Genomic DNA, 22,361 nt, shown 5'->3' on the forward strand with positions numbered 1-22,361 from the left:
CTTTGTCACAGATTAATTGACTATATAGATATGGGTTTAATTCTGGGCTCTCTATTCTATTTCCATTTGTTTTCATGCCAGTATCATGCTGTTTTATTACTATAACCTTGTAGTATAGTTGGATATAAGGTAGGGTGATATTAATTTCGTTGTTCCTTAAACTGCTGTGGCTCTGTTTTTCTTTTCTTTTTTTTTTTTTGTGGTTCCATATAAATTTTAAAATTATTTGTTCTAGTTCAGTGAAGAGTGCTATTGGTATTTTGATAGGTATTGCCTTGGATCTTTAGATTGTTTGGGTAGTATGGACATTTTAATGATGTTAATTCTTCCTACCCATGAGCATGGTCTATACTTCCATATATTTGTATTTTCTTCAGTGCCCTACAATTTTCTGAGCACATGTCTTTTACTTCCGTAGTTAAATTCATTCCTAGGTATTTTTGATATAATTATAAATGGAATTGTTTTCTTAATTTCTTTTTCTTCTAATTTTTTAATTTATTTTTTTGCTTAAATACATTTGTCTCTGCCTTCCCCCCACCACTTTCCCCTGCCCACCTCCTCCACCTCCCCCCCTCAATCCTTCCCCACTGTGGTTTTGTCCATGAGTCCTTCATATATGTTCCTTGACTTGACCCTTCCCTTCCTTTTCCCCCGCCCCCCTCCTTCCTTCCATCTTGTCTCTCTTGGTTTCTTTTCTTTTCAGTGTTGCTGGGCTTATTTTCCTTGCATCTTTGTTTTGTTGGTTAGGTTCCGCTTATAGGTGAGATCATATGGTATTTGTCTTTCGCCCCCTGGCTTATTTCGCTCAGCATAATGCTCTCTAGTTCCATCCATGCTGTCGCGAACTTTAGTAGTTCTTTTTTCCTTTCTGCTGCGTAGTATTCCGTTGTGTAAATGTACCATCATTTTTTGATCCAGTCATCTACTGATGGGCATTTAGGTTGCTTCCAACACTTGGCTATTGTAAATTGTGCTGCTATGAACATTAGGGTGCATAGGTTCTTTTGAATTGGCGTTTTGAGATTCTTAGGGTATAGACCCAGCAGGGGAATCCCTGGATCAAAAGGCAGTTCCATTTTCAGCTTTTTGAGGAAATTCCACACTGCTTTCCACAGTGGCTGTACCAGTCTGCATTCCCACCAACAGTGGACTAGGGTTCCCTTTTCTCCACAGCCTCGCCAGCACCTGTTGTTTGTGGATCTGTTTATGATGGCCATTCTGACCGGTGTGAGGTGGTACCTCACGGTGGTTTTGATCTGCATTTCTCTGATGGCCAGTGATGCCGAGCATCCTTTCAAATGTCTCTGGGCCCTCTGTATCTCCCCCTTGGAAAAGCATCTGCCCAGGTCCTTTGCCCATTTTTTGATTGGATCATTTGTCTTCTTGGAGTGGAGTCGTGTGAGTTCTTTATATATCTCAGAGATCAAACCTCTATTTGATGTATCATTAGCAAATATATATTCCCAAATGGTTGGTTCCCATTTCATTTTGCTGATGTTTTCTTTAGCCGGGCAGAAGTTTCTTATTTTGATGAGGTCCCACTTGTTTATTCTTTCCTTTATATCCCTTGCTTTAGGGGACATATTAGTGAAAGTATTCTTGGTGTGGGATATCTGAGAGTTTCCTTAATTTCTTTTTCTGATAGTTAATTATTGGTGTATAAATATGCAACCAATGTCTGAATATTAATTTTGTATTTTGCTACTTTACTAAATTTACCAGTCTAAGAGTTTTTTTGTGGACTTTTTAGGGTCCTCTGTAAATATTATCACGTTATCTATAAATAATCACAGTTTTAGTTCTTCCTTTTTAATTTGGATGCCTTTTATTTCTTTTGCTGGTCTGATTGCTGTGACTAGGAACTCCAATACTATGTTAGATAAAAGTGGTGAAAATGGACAACGTTAACTTGTTCTTGATCTTAAGGAAAACTTTTTTTTTAGCTTTTCACCATTGAAAATGATGTTAATTGTGGGTATTTCTTTTATATTTTTTTCTGACAATATTTTCTCACTTTTAAAAATTCCTCTAAATTGACTACTTGCCATTCACTTATGTTCTTCTTTCTAATTTGTAATTTGTTTTTAACAAATTGGTATTAAGGAACTGGTTTTGCTTAGCTTCCTGGTCTCTGCTGGAGTATTATCAAAAGATTTTGATAACTCTCTTTTGAAAATCTCTGACTCATTCTCAATACTTTTTATTTTAGTTTTGGAATTTGGTTAAATTAGTTTGATTGGAAAGACTTCTAAAATTCTTGGGGCAAGTGATCTATTTATTTAGCATTTTAGAACTTTCTTTTATCCTTATTGTCATAAATCATGTATACTGGAGTCCATCCCAGCCATTTCTGACTAACTTTGTCTTATCAATGGAGAAATTAAAAACCTAAGTTAATGAAAGCATGGCAAGCCTGGACTATAAGTGTTTATGATTGAAAGTTCCCAAAGGAAAGGTGTAGAGTTAGGGCCTCCAGGTAGAGAAAATTTTAGATTACATTATGATGGGGCAGAGCAAGGTCAGTTTATGCTAAGTTTTAAAATCTATAGACAAAGATCTTAGAAGTTTTCTTTCTTTAATTCTCTATGTGCATATGAGTGTATTGTGTTTTTAGTAGAGAATGACATATCACAAAGAGGCAGTGTTTTGACTGTGACCCTATCAACACATTATTTTTGCTTATATGCCCTCAATAAATATATATTTATATATAAGGTAATACTTGTTATACTATACTAATATATCTTATAAATAATAGGACAAAAATAAGAATTAAAATTGCATATAATATATAACCTTAATTTATGCTATATATTTGTAGGTATAATATACATAAATAGAAGTTTTAATAATTTCATTCCATGCTAGTAGATGATTTTGTATACTCCTGGGGTGTATAGACACCACATTGGAGGCCACTGGTGTAATGGAAACCACACAGGATTTAGAGGATTTGATCTCCAGCGTTGGATATACAATTGCTGACATAGTAATCCAAGGACATTTACTAATTATCTCTACAGTTTACTCTCCTCCTTTGTAATGAGGATTAAATGGAATGATATATGAAATATTTCTGGTAGATTACTTGATGTAAAATAGTCTCAACAAATTTTAATAGAATCTGAATTGTATCTCATATTTTTCTTCTCAAGAGCTATCATCAGGGAAGACATTTAGATAAAAATGTTAATGAAGAGAGAACTTTTATTATGATCACTTATATTACTTTATGAGGGGAGCAAAAGTTTACCCAATGGAAAAAGTTGTCTAAAGATTTCAGAATGTTTCCTTCATACTTGTTCACATTTATGTTTTTGCAACAATTAGTCGAATCAACTTCCTGAATAATAAATAAAATAATAGAAAGCCCAGAAATAAACCCAGGTCTCTATGGACATCTAATATTTGACAAAGGGGGCAGAAGCATAAAATGGAGCAATAACAGCCTCTTCAACAAATGGTGTTGGGAGAGCTGGACGGCTACATGCAAAAAATTGAAATTGGATCATCAGCTGACACCATACACAAAAATAAACTCAAGATGGATAAAAGACTTAAATATAAGTCGCAACACCATCAAAGTCCTAGAGGAGAACATTGGCAGGAAACTCTCAGATATCCCACACAGCCATTTTTTCACTGATATGTCTCCTAAAGCAAGGGACATAAAGGAAAGAATAAACAAGTGGGACCTCATCAAAATAAGAAACTTCTGCACGGCAAAAGAAAACATCAGCAAAATGAAAAGGGAGCCAACCGTATGGGAAAATATATTTGCTAATGATACATCAGATAGAGGTTTGATCTCCAAGATATATAAAGAACTCACTCGACTCCACTCCAAGAAGACAAATGATCCACTCACAAAATGGGCAAAGGACCTGGGCAGATGCTTTTCCAAGGAGGAGATACAGAGGGCCCAGAGACATTTGAAAGGATGCTCGGCATCACTGGCCATCAGAGAAATGCAGATCAAAACCACCGTGAGGTACCACCTCACACCGGTCAGAATGGCCATCATAAACAGATCCACAAACAACAGGTGCTGGCGAGGCTGTGGAGAAAAGGGAACCCTAGTCCACTGTTGGTGGGAATGCAGACTGGTACAGCCACAGTGGAAAGCAGTGTGGAATTTCCTCAAAAAGCTGAAAATGGAACTGCCTTTTGATCCAGGGATTCCCCTGCTGGGACTATACCCTAAGAACACCAAAACGCCAATACAAAAGAACCTATGCACCCCAATGTTCATAGCAGCACAATTTACAATAGCCAAGTGTTGGAAGCAACCTAAATGCCCATCAGTAGATGATTGGATCAAAAAATTATGGTACCTATACACAATGGAATACTACGCAGCAGAAAGGAAAAAAGAACTACTAAAGTTCGCAACAGCATGGATGGAACTGGAGAGCATCATGCTGAGCGAAATAAGCCAGGGGGCGAAAGACAAATACCATATGATCTCACCTATAAGCGGAACCTAAGCAACAATGCGAAGATGCAAGGAAAATATGACCAGCAACACTGAAAGGAAAAGAAATCAACAGAGACAAGAGGGAAGGAGGGGGCAGGGAAAGGGAAGGGAAGGGGCAAGTCAAGGAACATATAACAAGGACTCATGGAGAAAACCAAAGGGGAAGAGCTGAGGGAGGGATGGAGGGAGGAGGCAAGGGAAAGTGGTGGGAGGAGGCAGAGACAAATGTATTTAAAAAGTAAATAAATTAAAAAAAAAATACTTATCAAATGTTTGCTTTGACCCAGGATTTGAACAAGGAGATAAAATGTTTGAACAGATGGGTGTGTATTTTATTATACATTTGAGATTTTGTATACTTTGCTTTTATTTGATTTATTTTTCTCAGCTGAATTTAATATTTGAATTATACAAACCATAAATTTAACATAGCTTTCTGGAGAAAGTATAGACTTTGTAGTTAAATACAGTTTCAAATTCCATCTCTATGATTCTTATGTAATCTCTCAAGCAATATTCCTGAACTTAACCTCTCATATCTATAAAATGGAGATAATTATCATAAGTTTTAGGTTGTTGTGAGGTTAAATTATAATGTTTGTGAAGTATTTGCAAGTTCTAGGCAAGTAATGTTGTATTCTACAAATATTAGTTATATTTAGAAAACCTTTGAAAGAAACTTGTAATCCATAAAAATAACTATCTACATCCCAGTTTTAGAAGAATTGTCATTTAAGTCATGCATGGCCCTCCAATAAGAGCTAAGCTCTTATTAATATGGTGATATCTAATTCCCACTGTAAGTGCTGCTGAATTTTAATCCTATATTGAGTTTTAATTTTTGTATTACCATTTCTCATATATCAGATGAACTTTTGCATTTTAGAAAATAATTTGTTGGTTTTTTTTGTTTTTTGTCTTTCTCAAACTGTAAGAGAAAGTTAACTTAAAAAGACACAGAGGTAGAATAAGTGAGTCACAGGAAAAATGGGCCCAGGAAATGAGCTACAGAGAAGGACCCTTGGAGCTTAGGAAGGACAAGAAGAGAAAGAATCATGCCTTGCGTGACCAAAGAGGGAGGACAGGGTGGACCTAACATGGTGGAGGAGTGAGTGGAAGCTACACTAACTTCCTCCCTGGACCAATCTGAAATTACAAGTAAAATATAGAGAAATCAACCTGAATAACCAACCGAACACTCTCAGGAGAGAAGCCTTGTAACCAAGAACAGGCAGAAGAAATCATTTCACCACAATGAAACTGGTATGGAGTGAGGAGATGCAAGTGGCCTGGCTGGCCTCCCACAGGCAGCAGCTAAAGTTCCAGAGGAATATTTCAGTGACCAAGAGGTTGTCCCTGAGAAGTGTAGGGTATAAACCCAAAGCTGGGCTACCCAGCCTATAGTAGCAGAGCCAGCAAAGAAGCCCAGATAACATCCAGCTATGAAAAGCAGCAGGGTTTCTGGCCCCCAAGAAGAAATGGCTGGAAATGTAGAGAGCCTCTTAAAGGACCAACACACAAAATTTCATTTGCAGCCACTTACACTAGGCTCCAGCAGAGTGAGGGCAGAGTGGACTAGAGACGTTTAAGAAGAGTCTGGAATTGGTGGCTGTGGGGAAAGAACTGAAGGAATAGCCACCACGATCTCTGTGCTGAGTCATTCCTATACTGTAGGAGCTACCTTTCTCAAGCATCATCTTGAAGGGAAGGAATAGTCATACCCAGAGGAATTACTCTGCCCCACCCTGTGGAGCTTAAGCCTGAGTACAGCTTGAGGCTGTATCATTGATTGAGTTTAACAACTAAAGTGGATATTTGGAAACTCAGACATTATCTGACCTTCCTCTCGGCCTGGAGCTGGTAAAAGCTGACCTTGTACACAGCCTGGTTCTTTTTGCACAAACCAGCAAAGGGAGCCACTTGTGGATTGCTGATAGTTCCAAACAAGTTGCCCATGGCCAGTCACAAGCAATATCTGATAAAGGCCTATTCCAGAGTCTTTGCAGATCTACCAAATATATAGACACAAATACAAAGATGTAGCCAAAATGGGAAGATAAAGAAACAGACGCCAAATGAAAGAACAAGAGAATTCTCCAGAAGAACTAGATGAAATGGAGGCAAGCAATTTATCAGATAGAGTTTAGAGTAGTGATTATAAGGATACTCAACAGTATGAAAAAAGGCATAGAAACTATAAAAAAGGACCAGTCAGAAATAAAAAATGCAATATCTAAAATAAATAATATGCTGGAAGGAATAAACAGTGGGTTAGATGAAGCAGAGGTTTGAATCAGTTTTTGAAGACAAGGTAGAAAAGAACACCCAGGCAGAACAGCAAAAAGAAAAAAGAATTTAAAAAATAAGGAGAACCTAAGAAACATTTTGGAGAACATGAAGTGTAGCAACATCCACATCTTGGGAATACCAGTAGGAGAAGAGCACAAGCAAGAGATTGAGAACCTATTTGAAAAAATAATGACTGAAAACTTCCCTAATCTGATGAAGGAAAAAGCCACACAAGTCCAGGAAGCTCAGAGAGTCTCAGTCAAGTTGGATCCAAAGAGGTCTACACTAAGACACATCAAAATTAAAATGAGAAGGCTTAAAGACAAGGAGAGAATTCTAAAAGCTCTAAGAGAAAAGCAGGTAGTTACATAGAAGGGACACCAATTAGACTGTCATCTGATTTCTCATAGAAACATATAAGGCCAGGAGAGAGTGGTTTTGAAATATTCAAGTTGATGAAAAGCAAGAACCTACACTCAAGACTACTTTATCCAGCAAGGTTATCATCTAAAATTGAAAGAGAGATAAGGAGTTTCCCAGACAAGAAAAAGCTAAAGGAGTTTGTCATCACCAGACTAATTCAGCAACAAAGTTAAAAGGCTTCCTGGAAGATGAAGGAGAAGGAGGAGAAGGAGAAGAAGAAACAGAGGAAAATAGTCTAACAATAAAATGACACTAAATATGTATCTATTGAAAATCACCTTATATGTAAATGGCTTCAATGCTCCAAATAAAAGACATAGTGTAGCTGAATAGATAAGAAAACAGGATTCATATGTATGTGCCCTCCAAGACAATCACCTCAGATCAAAAGATAAACACAGACTAAAAGTAAAAGGATGGAAAAAGATATTTCATGCAAATGCAAAGAAAAAAAAAGCTCAGACACTTATATCTGACAAAATAGACTTTAAAACAAAGCCTATAGTAAGAGACATAAAAGGACATTACATAATGATAAAGGGAATAATCCAACAAGAGGATATATGCCTGGTAAATACTTACACACCCCACATACAAGCAACTATATATGTGAAGCAAATCTTGATGGACATACAGAGAGACAGACGGAAATGCAGTCATAGTTGGGGATTTTAACACCCCATCAACTTCAATGGATAAATCTTCCAGATACAGAATCAAGGACACGGTGGTCTTAAATAACATACTAGATTAAATACATTTAATTGATATCTTCAGAGCATTTCACCCCAAAATAACAGAATATGCACACTTTTCAAGTGCACATGAAATGTTTTCTAGGATGGACCATGTGCTGGGACACAAAATTCTCAATACATTTAAGGAGACTGAAATCAGATCAAGTATATTCTCTGACCATGATGCTATGAAACTAAAAATCAATCACAAGAAGACCACTGAAAAACATGCAAAGACATGGAAGCTAAATAACATGTTATTAAAAAATGAATGGGTTAATAATGAGTTTAAGATAGAAATCAAAAGATATCTTGAAACAAATGAAAATGAGGACAAAATAATCCAAAATCATTAGGACACAGGGAAAACAATCCTAAGAGGGAAATTCATAGCATTACAGGTTTATCTCGAAAAACCAAGAAAAAGTTGAAATAAATAATCTAACTTTATACTTAAAGGAACTTGAAAAAGAACAACAAATGAAGCCCAAAGTGAGTAGAAGGAAGGAAATAATAAAGAGCAGCAATGAACAAAATAGAGTCTAAAAAACTATACAAAAGATCATGAATCGACCAAACTGTTCTTTGAAAAGATAAACAACATGACAAACCTTAACAGTCTTATCAAGAAAAAAAGAGAAAGGACTGTGGTCCGAGGCAGCTGATAGAGAGGTTGAGCCTGTGGTTTGTGTCCAATCCACCCCTTGGCCCCCATTGAGAGCCTGTTGGAGAGTTTCCTTTGCTGTGCAGAAATATTTTAAGAGAGAAAAAAAGATGGTGGAGGAGTGAATGGGAATCACACTGACCTCCTCCCAAGACCAAACTGGAATTGTGACTAATTAGTGGAGAAATCACCTGGAAAACAATGGAATGAAGGAGAGGAGCCTTGGAGCTGCAGACAGACAGTGGATTCAACTCTCACATATCTGAACAGGTGAGAAGTACAGTGCATGCTCGAGAGGGTGGGCTGGGCGCCCACAGGCACCAACACCAGAGGGCCATTGAAATGGCCAGTTGGATCCCCCTGAGAAGAACAGGGTCTGAGCCATAAACAGGGACCCCTAGACTGCAGCAGCTGAAATTAGGAAAACGCACAGACAAAACGCAACCCCGAAAAGCTTAGGGGCGCTCTCTGCCAGAGACAGGTGGCTGGAGAAGCAAAGAGACATTTAAACGATCAACGCAAAAATTTGCAGTGGCAGCTGCCTTCCCTGATGGGTAGAAGCAGCAGGAGAGTGGGCTGGTGCCTGAGGAAAGATTGGCTAGGAAAACTTTGTGAAGAGAACAGAGACGGTGGCCAGCGGAGCCCCGGTCATAACTCACCTCCCACTCTGCAGCTACGACCTCGCCTGGGCATAAGAGAATCAATTAACCTGCCTTTTGCGCGCTCCACACACAGCTTGTGCACATGTGGGTTAGGGGCTGAGTGCAGACTGGCTGGAAGAAATGGACGATCCCTGGCCAAAGGGGACACACAGCTGCATAGAGACCCTTGAGGAGAGACTGGAGATGGAGGTGTTGGAGAAAGAACTGGAGGATTATTTGAGATCCCCGGAGCACAGTCCCTCCCCATTTCATAGTGCCTATTTGCACAGGCAGACCGCGCCCGCAAAGAGGCAAAAGCGGGTGTGGGAGCCAGAAGGCTCACAATTATGGTCTGCAGAAATAGTGGATCCCTAGCCAAGGGGTCACAGAGCTGTCCAGAGACCCTGAAGGAGAGATTGGAGACAGGATTAACTGGAGAGTACCATAGCTGACTTCTTCCCATTTCCCTAGTCTTCATTTTGCTTGGGCAGGCCATGTCCCCAAAGAACCAAAAGTGGGGAAAGCACACAATAGAAGGCCATAAACTGACCCATGCAAGGGTGCCCGCTGGCGAGCAGCAGGTGAGTGAGCCAGGACGGGCGAATAAGCTGCCCTGGTCTGGTGCAAGCGCAAACATTGAGGCCCGAGAGCGGACGCGCCCAGGTGGACAGGGGATCCTGCTGGGCCCAGGGAGCGAGCTCAAGGAGCAAGTGTGAGAGTGCAGAGCGATCCACAGAAATAGTGGATCCCTGGCGAAAGGGGTCACAGAGCTGCCCAAAGCAGGAGTCAGACACAGGCAGTAGATTCCTGGAAGGCTCAAACAAATGACCCAAGATGTCAACAACTGACATCATCAGAGGCAAACACAGAAAGAAAAGTAAAGAAAAATAAATAAATAAATAAAAGAACTGCCTACTACCATAGAAGTTTAATCCACAAAGTCAGGAAATCTAGATGGCCCAATTGAAGCAGAAGCAAAATAAATAAATAAATAAGTGAATTACTTAGACTCGCACAAAAATGGGAAGAAAAAGAAGTTCCCCTCAAATGAGTGGAAAAAGGGACTCCCCACAGAGAGAGCTAAATGAAATAGAGGCAAGGGAATTATCAGATATTGAATTCAAAACAATAGTTCTAAGGAAGCTCAATGAGCTCAGCCAGCTCAATGCTAACTATGAGAAATTGCAGAGAAACTACCAGGATCTTACAGCAAACTATATCAACCTGGAAAAGGACATAGAAACTATCAAGAAGACAAAAGAGGATATGAAGAATACCATTTCTGAATTGAAGAACACAGTAGAAGGAATCCAAAGCAGGCTGGATGAAGCCAAGGATTGAACCAGTGAGATGGAGGATAAGGTAGAAAAGAGCTCCAAGAAAGAACAAGAAATAGAAAAAAGACTCAAAAAGAATGAAGAGGCATTTAGGGAAATGCCGGACAACCTGAAACACAATAATATCCATATAATAGGGATACCAGGAAGAGAAGAAGAGGAGCAAGGGATAGAGAACCTCCTCGAAAAAGTAATGATGGAAAATTTCCCTAATTTGTGGAGAGAAAGGCTCTCATGGATCCAGGAGGCACAGAGGACCCCACTCAAGAGGGACTCAAAGAGATCCACTCCAAGACACATCATCATTAAATGGCAACTATCAAAGACAAAGAGAGAATCCTCTAGGCAGCAAGGGAGAAACAGGGAGTAACATACAAAGGAGCCCCGATATAGCAAGGAGCTGACTTCTCAACAGAAACACCACAAGCCAGAAGGGAATGGCAACAAATATTCCAGGCCATGAAAAGCAAGGGCCTACAGCCAAGGCTGCTCTACCCAGCAAGGCTCTCAATTAAAATAGAAGGGGAAATAAGAAGTTTCCCAGACAAAAGAAGGCTAAAAGAATACATCTCTACCAAACCAGCACTCCAAGATATGCTAAAGGGACTGGTTTAAGAAGATGAAATAGAAGAGTGAGAAAGAGAAAAACACAGGTACAAAGAGAAAAAATGAATAAGTTTCTATCAGTAATAACTCTCAATGTAAATGGACTAAATGCCCCAATCAAAAGACACAGGGTAGCTGAATGGATAAGAAAACATGACCCACACATATGCTGCCTACAAGAGACCCACCTCAGAGCAAGAGACCTACACAGATTGAAAGTAAAGGGATGGAAAAAAATATTCCAAGCAAATGGGCAAGAGAAGAAAGCAGGGGTTGTAATACTTATATCAGACAAAATAGATTCCAAAACAAAGGCCATAAAAAGAGACCCAGAGGGACACTTTATAATGCTTAAAGGAAGAATCCATCAAGAAGACATAAACATTGTAAACTCATATGCACCCAACATAGGAGCACCCAAATATATAAGGAAAATATTGGACGACATCCTAAAAGATGTAGACAGCAACACACTGATAGTAGGGGATTTTATACTCCACTGTCAAAAATGGACAGATCTTCCAAACAAAACATGAACAAGGATATTGTGGAACTGAAAGATGCACTGAATCAAATGGACTTAACTGACATATATAGAACCTTACATCCCAAAGATGAAAAATACACATTCTTTTCAATAGCTCATGGAAGTTGTTCAAAGATAGACCACATGATAGGACACAAAGCAAGCCTCAGCAAATTCAGGAAAATTGAAATAATACCAAACTTTTTCTCGGACCACAAGGCCTTGAAACTCGAGATCAACCTCAAAGAGAAACTTCAAAAACTGGCAAACTCATGGACACTGAACAGTGGACTATTAAACAATGAATGGGTCCATAATGAGATAAGAGAAGAAATCAAAAAATTTCTAGAAACAAAGGAAAATGAAGAGACAACAGTCCAAAACCTATGGGACACAGCAAACGCGGTCCTGAGAGGGAAACTCATAGCAATGCAGGCTTACCTTAAAAAGATAGAAACATTTCAGATAAAAGACCTAACACTACAACTTCAAGAACTGGAGACACAACAAATAAATCCCAGAGCAAGTAGAAGGAAGGAAATAGTCAAGATTAGAGCAAAACTGAATGACATAGAGACGAAAAGAGTAAGTCAAAGGATCAACCAATCCAGGAGCTGATTCTTTGAAAAGATAAATAAAGTTGACAAGGCTTTAAGAAGACTCATCAAGACAAAAAGGGAGAGGACCCAAATTAATAATATCAGAAATGAAAGAGGAGAAATAACAACTGATACCACAGAAATACAAAGGATTGTCAGAAAATACTGTGAACAATTATATGCCAAGAAATTTGCAAATCTTGATAAAATGGACAAATTTTTAGAAAAGTATAATCTTCCAACCCTGAAGGAGGAAGAAACAGAAAGCTTGAATGGACTGATAATAGCTGGAGAAATTGAAGCAGTAATCAAGAAACCCCCAGCACACAAAAGCCCTGGGCTGGATGGTTTCACAGGAGAATTTTACAGAACATTTAAGGAAGAGACAGCCCCTGTCCTTCTCAGACTATTCCAAAAAATCCAAGAGGAGGGAAGACTCCCAAACTCTTTTTATGAGGCCAGCATCACCCTGATCCCAAAACCAGATAAAGAGCCTACAAAGAAAGAAAACTACAGGCCAATTTTGCTGATGAACATAGGTGCTAAATACTTCAACAAAATATTGGCAAACTGCATCCAGCAATACATTTGAAAGATTATCCACCATGATCAACTGGGATTCATCCCAGGGATGCAGGGATGGTTCAATATATGCAAGTCAATAAATGTAATACATCACATAAATAAAAGAAAAGAAAAAAACCCACATGATCATCTCAATAGACGCAGAAAAAGCATTCAATAAGGTACAGCAGCTATTTATGATCAAAACACTCAGGCAAATGGGAATTAATGGGGGCATTCCTCAATGTAATAAAGACCATATATGAAAAACCTACAGCCATCATCATACTCAACGGGCAAAAACTAAAAACTTTCCCACTAAGATCAGGAACACGGCAAGGATGTCTGCTTTCCTCACTTCTTTTCAACACAGTATTGGAAGTCCTAGCCACAGTGGTCAGACAAGAAAAAGAAATAAAAGGCATCCAAATAGGAAAGGAGGAAGTAAAACTATCATTGTTTGCAGAGGACATGATATTGTATAGAAAACCCTGTAGACTCCAACAAAAAACTATTCAACCTAATAAGTGAATTTGGCAAAACAGCGGGATACAGTCAATATTTAGAAATCAAAGGCATTTTTGTACACCAGCAATGAAATAGAAGAAGAAGAAATCAGGAAAAAAATACCATTCAATATAGCAACAGGAAAAATAAAGTACCTAGGAATAAATTTAACCAAGTAGGTAAAAGACCTGTACACAGAAAACTTACAACATGGAAGAAAGAAATTAAGGAAGACACAAATAAATGGAAGCATATATCATGCTAATGGATTGGAAGAATTAATATCATCACAATGTCCATACTACCCAAAGCAATTTATAGAGTCAATGCAATTCCTATTAAGAGACCAATGACATATTTCACAGAAATAGAACAAACATTTCAAAAATTTGTATGGAACCACAAACGACCCCGAATAGTCACAGAAATTTTGAGAAAGCAAAACAAAGTAGGAGGGGTCACAATACCGGACATCAAACTCTACTACAAAGCCACTGTACTCAAAACAATCTTGTACTGGCACAAGAACAGACCCATAGACCAGTGGAACAGAATAGAAAGCCCAGAAATAAGCCCAGATCTATATGGACAACTAATATTTGACAAAGGGGCAGAAGCATAGAATCAAGCAATAATAGCATCTCCAACAAATGGTGTTGGGAGAGCTGGACTGCTACATGCAAAAAATTGAAATTGGATCATCAGCTGACACCATACACAAAAATAAACTCAAGATGGATAAAAGACTTAAATATAAGTCGCAACATCATCAAAGTCCTAGAGGAGAACATTGGCAGGAAACTCTCAGATAGCCCACGCAGCCATTTTTTCACTGATATGTCTCCTAAAGCAAGGAACATAAAAGAAAGAATAAACAAGTGGGACCTCATCAAAATAAGAAACTTCTGCACGGCTAAAGAAAACATAAGCAAAATGAAAAGGGAGCCAACCGTATGGGAAAATATATTCACTAATTATACATCAGATAGAGGTTTGATCTCCAAGATATATAAAGAACTCACTCGACTCCACTCCAAGACGACAAATGATCCAATCTAAAAATGGACTAAGGACCTGGGCAGACACTTTTCCAAGGAAGAGATACAGGGCGCCTAGAGACATTTGAAAGGATGCTCAGCATCACTAGCCATCAGAGAAATGCAAATCAAAACCACCATGAGGTACCACCTCACACCGGTCAGAATGGCCATCATAAACAGATCCACAAACAACAGGTGCTGGCGAGGCTGTGGAGAAAAGGGAACCCTAGTACACTGTTGGTGGGAATGCAGACTGGCGCAGCCATTGTGGAACACAGTGTGAAATTTCCTCAAAAAGCTGAAAATGGAACTGCCTTTTGATCCAGTGATTCCCCTGCTGCATCTATACCCTAAGAATCCCAAAACACCAATTCAAAAGAACCTATGCACCCCAATGTTCATAGCAGCACAATTTACAATAGCCAAGTGTTGGAAGCAACCTAAATGCCCATCAGTAGATGACTGGATCAAAAAATGATGGTACATTTACACAACGGAATACTACGCAGCAGAAAGAAAAAAAGAACTACTAAACCACGCAACAGCTTGGATGGAACTCTGGAGCATTATGCTAAGGGAAACAATCCAGGGGGCAAAAGATGAATACCATATGGTCTCACGTATAAGCGGAACCTAACCAACAAAACAAAGATGCAAGGAAAATAAGACCAGCAACACTGAAAGGAAAAGAAACCAAGAGAGACAAGAGGAAAGGAGGGAGTGGGGGCGGGGGAAAAGGAAGAAAAGGGTCAAGTTAAGGAGTACATATGAAGGACTCATGGAGAAAACCAAAGTGCGGAAGGATTGAGGGAGGGAGAGGGGATAGGGGGCAAGGGTTAGTGGTGGGCGGAAGGCAGAGATAAATGTGTTTGAAAAAAATAAATACATTAATAGAAAAAATAAAAAAAGAGAAAGGACCCAAATAAAGAAATCAGAAACAAAAGAATAGGAAGAACAACTGACACCAAAAAATACAAAGGTTGTTAGAAAATATTAAAAACTATATTCCAACAAACTGGAAAACCTGGATGAGATGGATAAATTCCTAGAAACATAAAATCTTCCAAAACTAAACCAGGAAGAATCAGAGAATCTGAACAGACAGATTACACCTTGAGATATTGAAGCAGTAATCAAAACCTCCCAAGAAATCAAAGCCCTGGACTGGGGTCTTCACAGGTGTATCTTACCAAACAGTTGAGAAGAACTAACACCTCTTCTTCTCAAACTATTTCAAAAAATTCAAGAGAAGAAAAAGCTACCAAATTCATTTTAGGAGGCCAGCATTATCCTAATTCTAAAACCAGATACAGACACTACAAAAAAAGAAAATTATAGGCCAATATTCCTAAAGATGCTAAAATACTCAATAAAATACTAGCTATCCAAATGCAACAATGCATCAGAAAAGTCATAAAACCTGACCAAATCAGATTTGTTGCAGAAATGCAACATTGGTACAACATCTGCAAGTCAATAAATGTGATTCACCACATAAACAAAATAAAGGATAAAAACCTCATGATCATATCAATAGATGCAGAAGAAGCATTTGATAAAATCCAGCACCATATGTATAAAAACTCTCAGTAAAGTGGTATTAGAGGGTTCATAACTAAATATAATAAAGACTGTATATGACAAATCCACTGCCAGCATCATACTCAATGGACAAAAACCACAAGTGTTTCCCTTAAGATTGAGAAAAAGACAGAATGTCCTCTTTCACCTGTCTTATTCAACATAGTACTGGAAGTCCTAGCCACAGCAATTAGACAAGAAGAAACAAAAGGCATACAAGTTGGAAAGGAAGAAGTAAAACTGTGATTATTTGCAGATGACATGATACTGTACATAGAGAACCCCAAAGATCCTACCAAGAACTACTAGAACTGATAAATGAATTCAGCAAAATAGCAGGACACAAAATTAATGTCCAGAAATGTTTCATTTTTATATGCCAATAATGAATTAATGGAAGGGGATTTTTTAAAAAAATCCTATTCACAACTGCTTCAAAAATAATAAAATACCTAGGAATGAACCTAACCAGGGATGTAATAGATCTGTACATGGAAAATTATAAGACAGTGAAGAGAAAGTTGAAAAAGACACAAATACATAGAGGCACATATCATGTTCATGGGTAGGAAGAATTAACACCATTATAATGTCTATAGTACCCAAAGCAATCTATAGATTCAATGCAATTCTTATCAAAATTCCAATAATATATTCCGCAGAACTAAAAAAATATGTCAAAAATTTATGTGGCACCACCAAAAGCCCCTCATAGCAACAGGGATCCTGAGAAAGAACAAAGTTGAAGGTATCACATTACCTAATATGAAACTATATTATAAGGATATAGTGATCAAAAAAGCATGGTACTGGCATAAAAACAGACACATAGATCAATGGAACAGAATAGAGACTCCAGAAATAAACCCATACATTTATAGTTAATTAATATTCAACTGAGGAAGCAAGCTCATACAATGGGCTAAAGATAGTTTATTCAGTAAACACTGTTGGGAAAATTGGATAGATACATGCAGAAAAATGAAACTAGACTACATTCTTACACTACACACAAGGATAAATTCAAAATAGATCAAAGACTTAAATATTAGACTCAAAACCATAAAAATCATAGAATAAAACATGGGCAGCAAAATCTCAGACATTGCTCAATGTCTCTAATCATCAGATGAATGCAGATTAAAACCACAAAAAGATATCACCTCACATGTGTCAGAGTGGCTATCAATAAATCAACAAACAACAAGTGCTATCGAGGATGTGGAGAAAGGGGAACTCTAGTACACTGTTTGTGGGAATGCAGGTTGGGGCAGCTACTTTGGAAAGTAGAATGGACATACCTCAAAAAATTAAAAACAGATCTGTATTTTGACCCAGTGATCCCACATCTGGGAATATACTTGAAAGAACTGCAAACACTAATTCTAAAGAACGTAAGTACCCCTATGTTCATTGCAGCATTGTTTATAACTGCCAAGATATGGAAGCAGTTGAAGTGTCTATCAGAAGATGAGTGTATAAAACAACTACGGCACATTTACATAATGGAATACTACTCAGCCTTAAAAAAGAAGAAAATTTTACCCTTTGTGACAGTATGGATGGGCCTGAAGAACATTATGCTAATTGAAATAAGCCAGTCAAAGAAAGACCATATGATTTCACTCATGTGGAATCTAGTGAACAAACTGAGCTAACAAGCAAAACAGAGGTAGACACATAGGTAGAAAGTAGGATGACAGTTAAGCAGGGAGTAGTGAGGGGGTGAAGGGATGGAGCAAAAGGGAAAAAGGACTCCTGGACATGGACAACATTGTGGTGATTGTGGGGGTGGGTAAAAGGGCCTAAATGGTAATGGGAAAAACAGGGAAGAAGGAGGAGAGGTGCAGGCATCCTTTGAATAGGAGAGAGCACACCAGTTTTTTGTTTGTTTGTTTTTTGTTTTTTCCATATATGATGACCATCAAGGATGACATGCTTTAGATATTTCCAAAGCAATGAGTGGTGTACTTGAATGTTCAACTTTTTGTCTGTGAGGATTTCACGAGGAAATCCAACACTATAAGGAAATAATTAATTAAAAAATTACAACATAGAACTACTTCACAGGGATTGTTTTTTAAATTTATTTTTTATGAAAATATAGTTGACATATAATATTATTTCAGGTGTACAATATATTGACTTGACATTTATATATCTTACAATAAGATCACCACAATAAGTATAGAAACCATTTATCATACAAAATTATTCTGATATTATTGACTATTTTTTCTATTCTTTATATTACATCTCAGTGACATATTTTATTTTATAACTGGAAGTAAGTTTTTTTATACCTGTTACTTCACATTTTTCTCCCACTCCCAATCTTCTTTACTCTTGCAACTATCAGTTGTTTTTTCTCTGTATGAGTCTTTCTGCTTTGTTTGGGTTTTGATTCCACATATAAGTGAAATTATATGGTATTTGCCTTTCTCTGTCTGACTTATTTCACTTATCCTATACCTTCTAAGTCCATTCTTGTTATTGCAAATGGCAAGATTTCATTCTTCTTTATATCTGAATAACGCTACTATGTAAATGTGTGTGTGTGTGCATGTGTGTGTATGTACAACATCTGTCTGGGAAAAGTACAGCCATTGTTAGTATAATAAAAACTGTTTGCACATCGACGTGACTTGGCAGCCAAAGAGAGTGAACTAGAATGCACATGCGTGAACAATAACGACTTCACTGTACTACTCAGTGAGGATGGTAGATGCTGTTGAATGAGCATGTGTACTGTGTGGCCATCACATTGAAAATGACTGAGTGAGTAGAGCAACAAATCGGCATCAAATTTTTCATTAAGCTTGAACATTTCTCTTTGGAAGCTATTTGGATGATTCAGAAGGCTGCAACTATGGGCAAGTGGTGACTGGCTGCTTCATTATGATAATGCACCCTCTCATGCATCACATCTAGTGCAGAGTTTTTGGTGAAACATCAAATCACCCAGGTTACTCAGCCCTATTACAGCCCATATTTGGCATCCTGCAACTTCTGGATTTTCCCAAAACTAAAGTCACCTTTGAAAGGAAAAAGATTTCAAACCATCTATGAGATTCAGGAAAATATGATGGGACAGCTGATGGCGACTGGGAAAACTGTGTGAGGTCCTAAGGTGCCTACTTTGAAGGGAACTGAGGCATCATTGTCCTATGTACAATGTTTCTTGTATCTTGTATCTTATATCTTCTTCAATAAATGTCTCTATTTTTCACAATATATGGCTGGATACCTTCTGGACAGACTACACACACATACACACACATATGCAATCTCACATCTTTTTTTGGGGAGGATTTATGCAAAGATTTATTATCTTCTACAAAATACTAATAAAAGAGTTGCCAATTGATTATAATTCCTCAAATATGTTCTTTTTTGAGAATTAACAGGCAAAGCACCCAAAAGGTCTGCCTTTACCCAAGAACGTAAGAACCTACTGGATGATATCTGTTCCTTCCTTCAAGGGTGTAATAAAAAAACCTTAGTTTGTTTACAGGATTTTCTATAAGGGCCAAGAGACTCTCAGGCAAAAGCATTATTTTGGCACATGGAAAGAATACAAAAATGGGCTGCTCATTTTCAGAAAGCTACATCTGCATAGTCCAAACATTTTAAAGACCATATTTATACCATTGAAGCCTTGGGGACAGCAGAGAAACAGCACTGGGCATTTTTACTTAGTCTATTGGAGGGAGGTTCTTCCTCCTAAGTGTCAGCAACTAAATTCAGGGGCCCTTCTGTGAGTTGTCTAAGGACTGTAGGAATGCAAGCATGCTTGTGTATTTATCTATAATTTGCCACATTCCATAGGAATGTGAGGTGGTTCAGTAAGTACATGCAGAACCAAATATTAATAGATATGTTGAGGTCCTGTCTGAGAAAATATAAGTGGGAGTAGAAATTCAAGACCACTTAAATGAAGGAAACAAATATGCATGCTGTAATTAAATTTCCAGTTTGGCCTTGGGGCTTCAAAATGAAAAAAGGCTCAGCTAGTCACATCATGCTCATTACCAAGAAGTCACATCATGCTCATTATCCATTCAACTATTAATGGTCACCTAGGTTGCTTTCACATCTTGCCTATTGTGAATGATACTGCAGTGACCATGGGGTTTTCTGGTTGGGCCAGCTGTATTCAGCAGTGTGCAGGACGGTTGTTTGTTATGTTTGTACTTTATTTCTTTTATTGTTATTTAGCATGTCTCTGGTTTCTGTATATGGATATGTGGGTGTTACTTGCAATGTCATCTTAATTTCTGTGACTATTTTCCATTTTTCTTTCTTAAATATACATTTTTTTGTTGTTGTTTTGGTATATTAGTACCATGTTTGCTCATAATTTTAATTGCTCCATGGAAACATTTTCCTCATGAGAAACTTTTTACCCCACTTTGCTGCTATTCTTTTTCTCATGTACTCTCCTTGAAAATACATTATGCTGTGTCCTTTTTGACTACTTGTCATTGAACTTGTTGTTGAATAGTTTTTCCTGGACCAGATATCAGCAGGATTTTTTTTCTAAAGGGAAGACCCAGAGCTGGGTTGCAGGCTAGCAGGAATTTTCTCTGTTGCCTACAGATTTGTTTGTGGGTTCTTTTAGCCTTGACTTCTTTCCAACCAAAGGAGATAAAACTATGGGTTTGTTAATGCTGTTTCTTTTTTTTCCCTTGTGACTCAACAACATATCAGTTCCCGCATATGTGCCTTCGCTATGTGATTTCTCCAGAGCTGCCTCTCCATGTTCTCAAAACCAAATAGCTTCCTTGGAAGCTCTTACTGACAGTCTGTTCAGCCCTTTCCACTGTTGGAAATAGGGAGTTTAATTTTTATCCGAAAAGAGGCGCCTTTAATTTTGGATATCTTGCTCTTCTAAAATCAACAGTAGCATGTAATCTCTGTCCATATTGTTAGGAACTCCTATTTGATCACTAGTGTTCTTAATAATAATTTCATCTATTTTCTGATTTTAGTTCTATCTTACATTTAGTTCAATATGAATATGCATTTCTATTTCTTATTCTTTTATGTGACTTTTAAGAGATGAAGGGAGAAGTTCTAAATTTACTCTGCCCTTTGAAATTGGAAGGATCTCATGCCCTCTTATGCATGAACTGGCTCTATTTACAACCGCTGATGAGGGGGAAACCCAGGTGGTCCTTCTCTACCACATGTTTCCCCTGCCCATCACTGCTGGATCTGGAATGAACAACTTTCCCAAAGCAAACTAATCAATTAAAATGAGATGAGCCAGTCGGATTTTTTCCAACAATTTGAACTATGACTTTGTGGTTAATTTGTCACAGGCACTTGAAAGATCATAGAGATTCAGCTGAGGTCACCATACTGGGCTATAGTGCAGTTAAGTTCAGAGAAGAGAAGACTGAAGCATAGGTATAGAGTAAAGTGGAGAAGCAGTGAAAAAGAGAAGCAGAGATCATCAAAGAAACCCTGTGATTTCCAAAAGATAAAAAAAAATCCTCTCTAGTCCCTTTATCATTCCCATGAGGCATGGCTGTAGTATATCTTACACTTCAATTCTGTGAGATCAGTTTTTCTACTCTACCACCCTTGACCTGTGTAGTAGGTTCAGTATGGTTTTGTTTTTTTGTAACCAAAAGAAAACACACACACACACACACACACATACACACACACAACCAAGTTAGAAAGAAAGGCTCCAAAACAAGACTGATGGCATTTAAATTAGAAATGTTATCTTATACACTGGAATAATGGTTTAAATAATAAAAATTTTTGCACTGTTGACAAATTCTTGGAAGTATCTGGTATGCATATTGAAGAACATTTATAAAGAGCTAAGGCAGGTCGTATATAGTCCATATTAATATGAGTTCATCCAGAGAGGGCATGTTGACTTTGTGTGAGACAGTAAGTTAATTAGTGCAGTAAATTAATATAGCACACAAGTGACAATACTGTATCCAAAGCAATTTATTGGTGTTAATTTCTTAATTTACAAATGTACAAAGTTCACCTGTTAAAATGGGTATTTTAATATAAACTGTAAATTATTTCTGAACTTGAACATTATTTTATTAGTTGTAGTTTAGTTAAATTTGTGTGAGAGTGGTGGGGAAGACCTTTCTCTCTTAACCCTGCAAAATGGAGTAATTGTGTTTTGTATATAGGGAAGTAGGCACTGCCAGGGCCATAGGCAAAATTAATAAGAATGACTTGTCTACTGGTGTCTTCAGGCTCCCCTTTCTTTGCATTTTCTTTGCTACAGAACTTACTTTCCTTCTTCTTGCCTGTTTTATTCTGAACCTTACTGTCAATAATATGCCTGCTATTTATTAACATCTTATATTTTGCAAAACACTTTTAC

This window comes from Pteronotus mesoamericanus, unplaced genomic scaffold, assembly GCF_021234165.1.
Source record: "Pteronotus mesoamericanus isolate MK-2021 breed Mesoamerican mustached bat unplaced genomic scaffold, CSHL_Meso_final contig_100, whole genome shotgun sequence".
Classification (NCBI taxonomy): domain Eukaryota; kingdom Metazoa; phylum Chordata; class Mammalia; order Chiroptera; family Mormoopidae; genus Pteronotus; species Pteronotus mesoamericanus.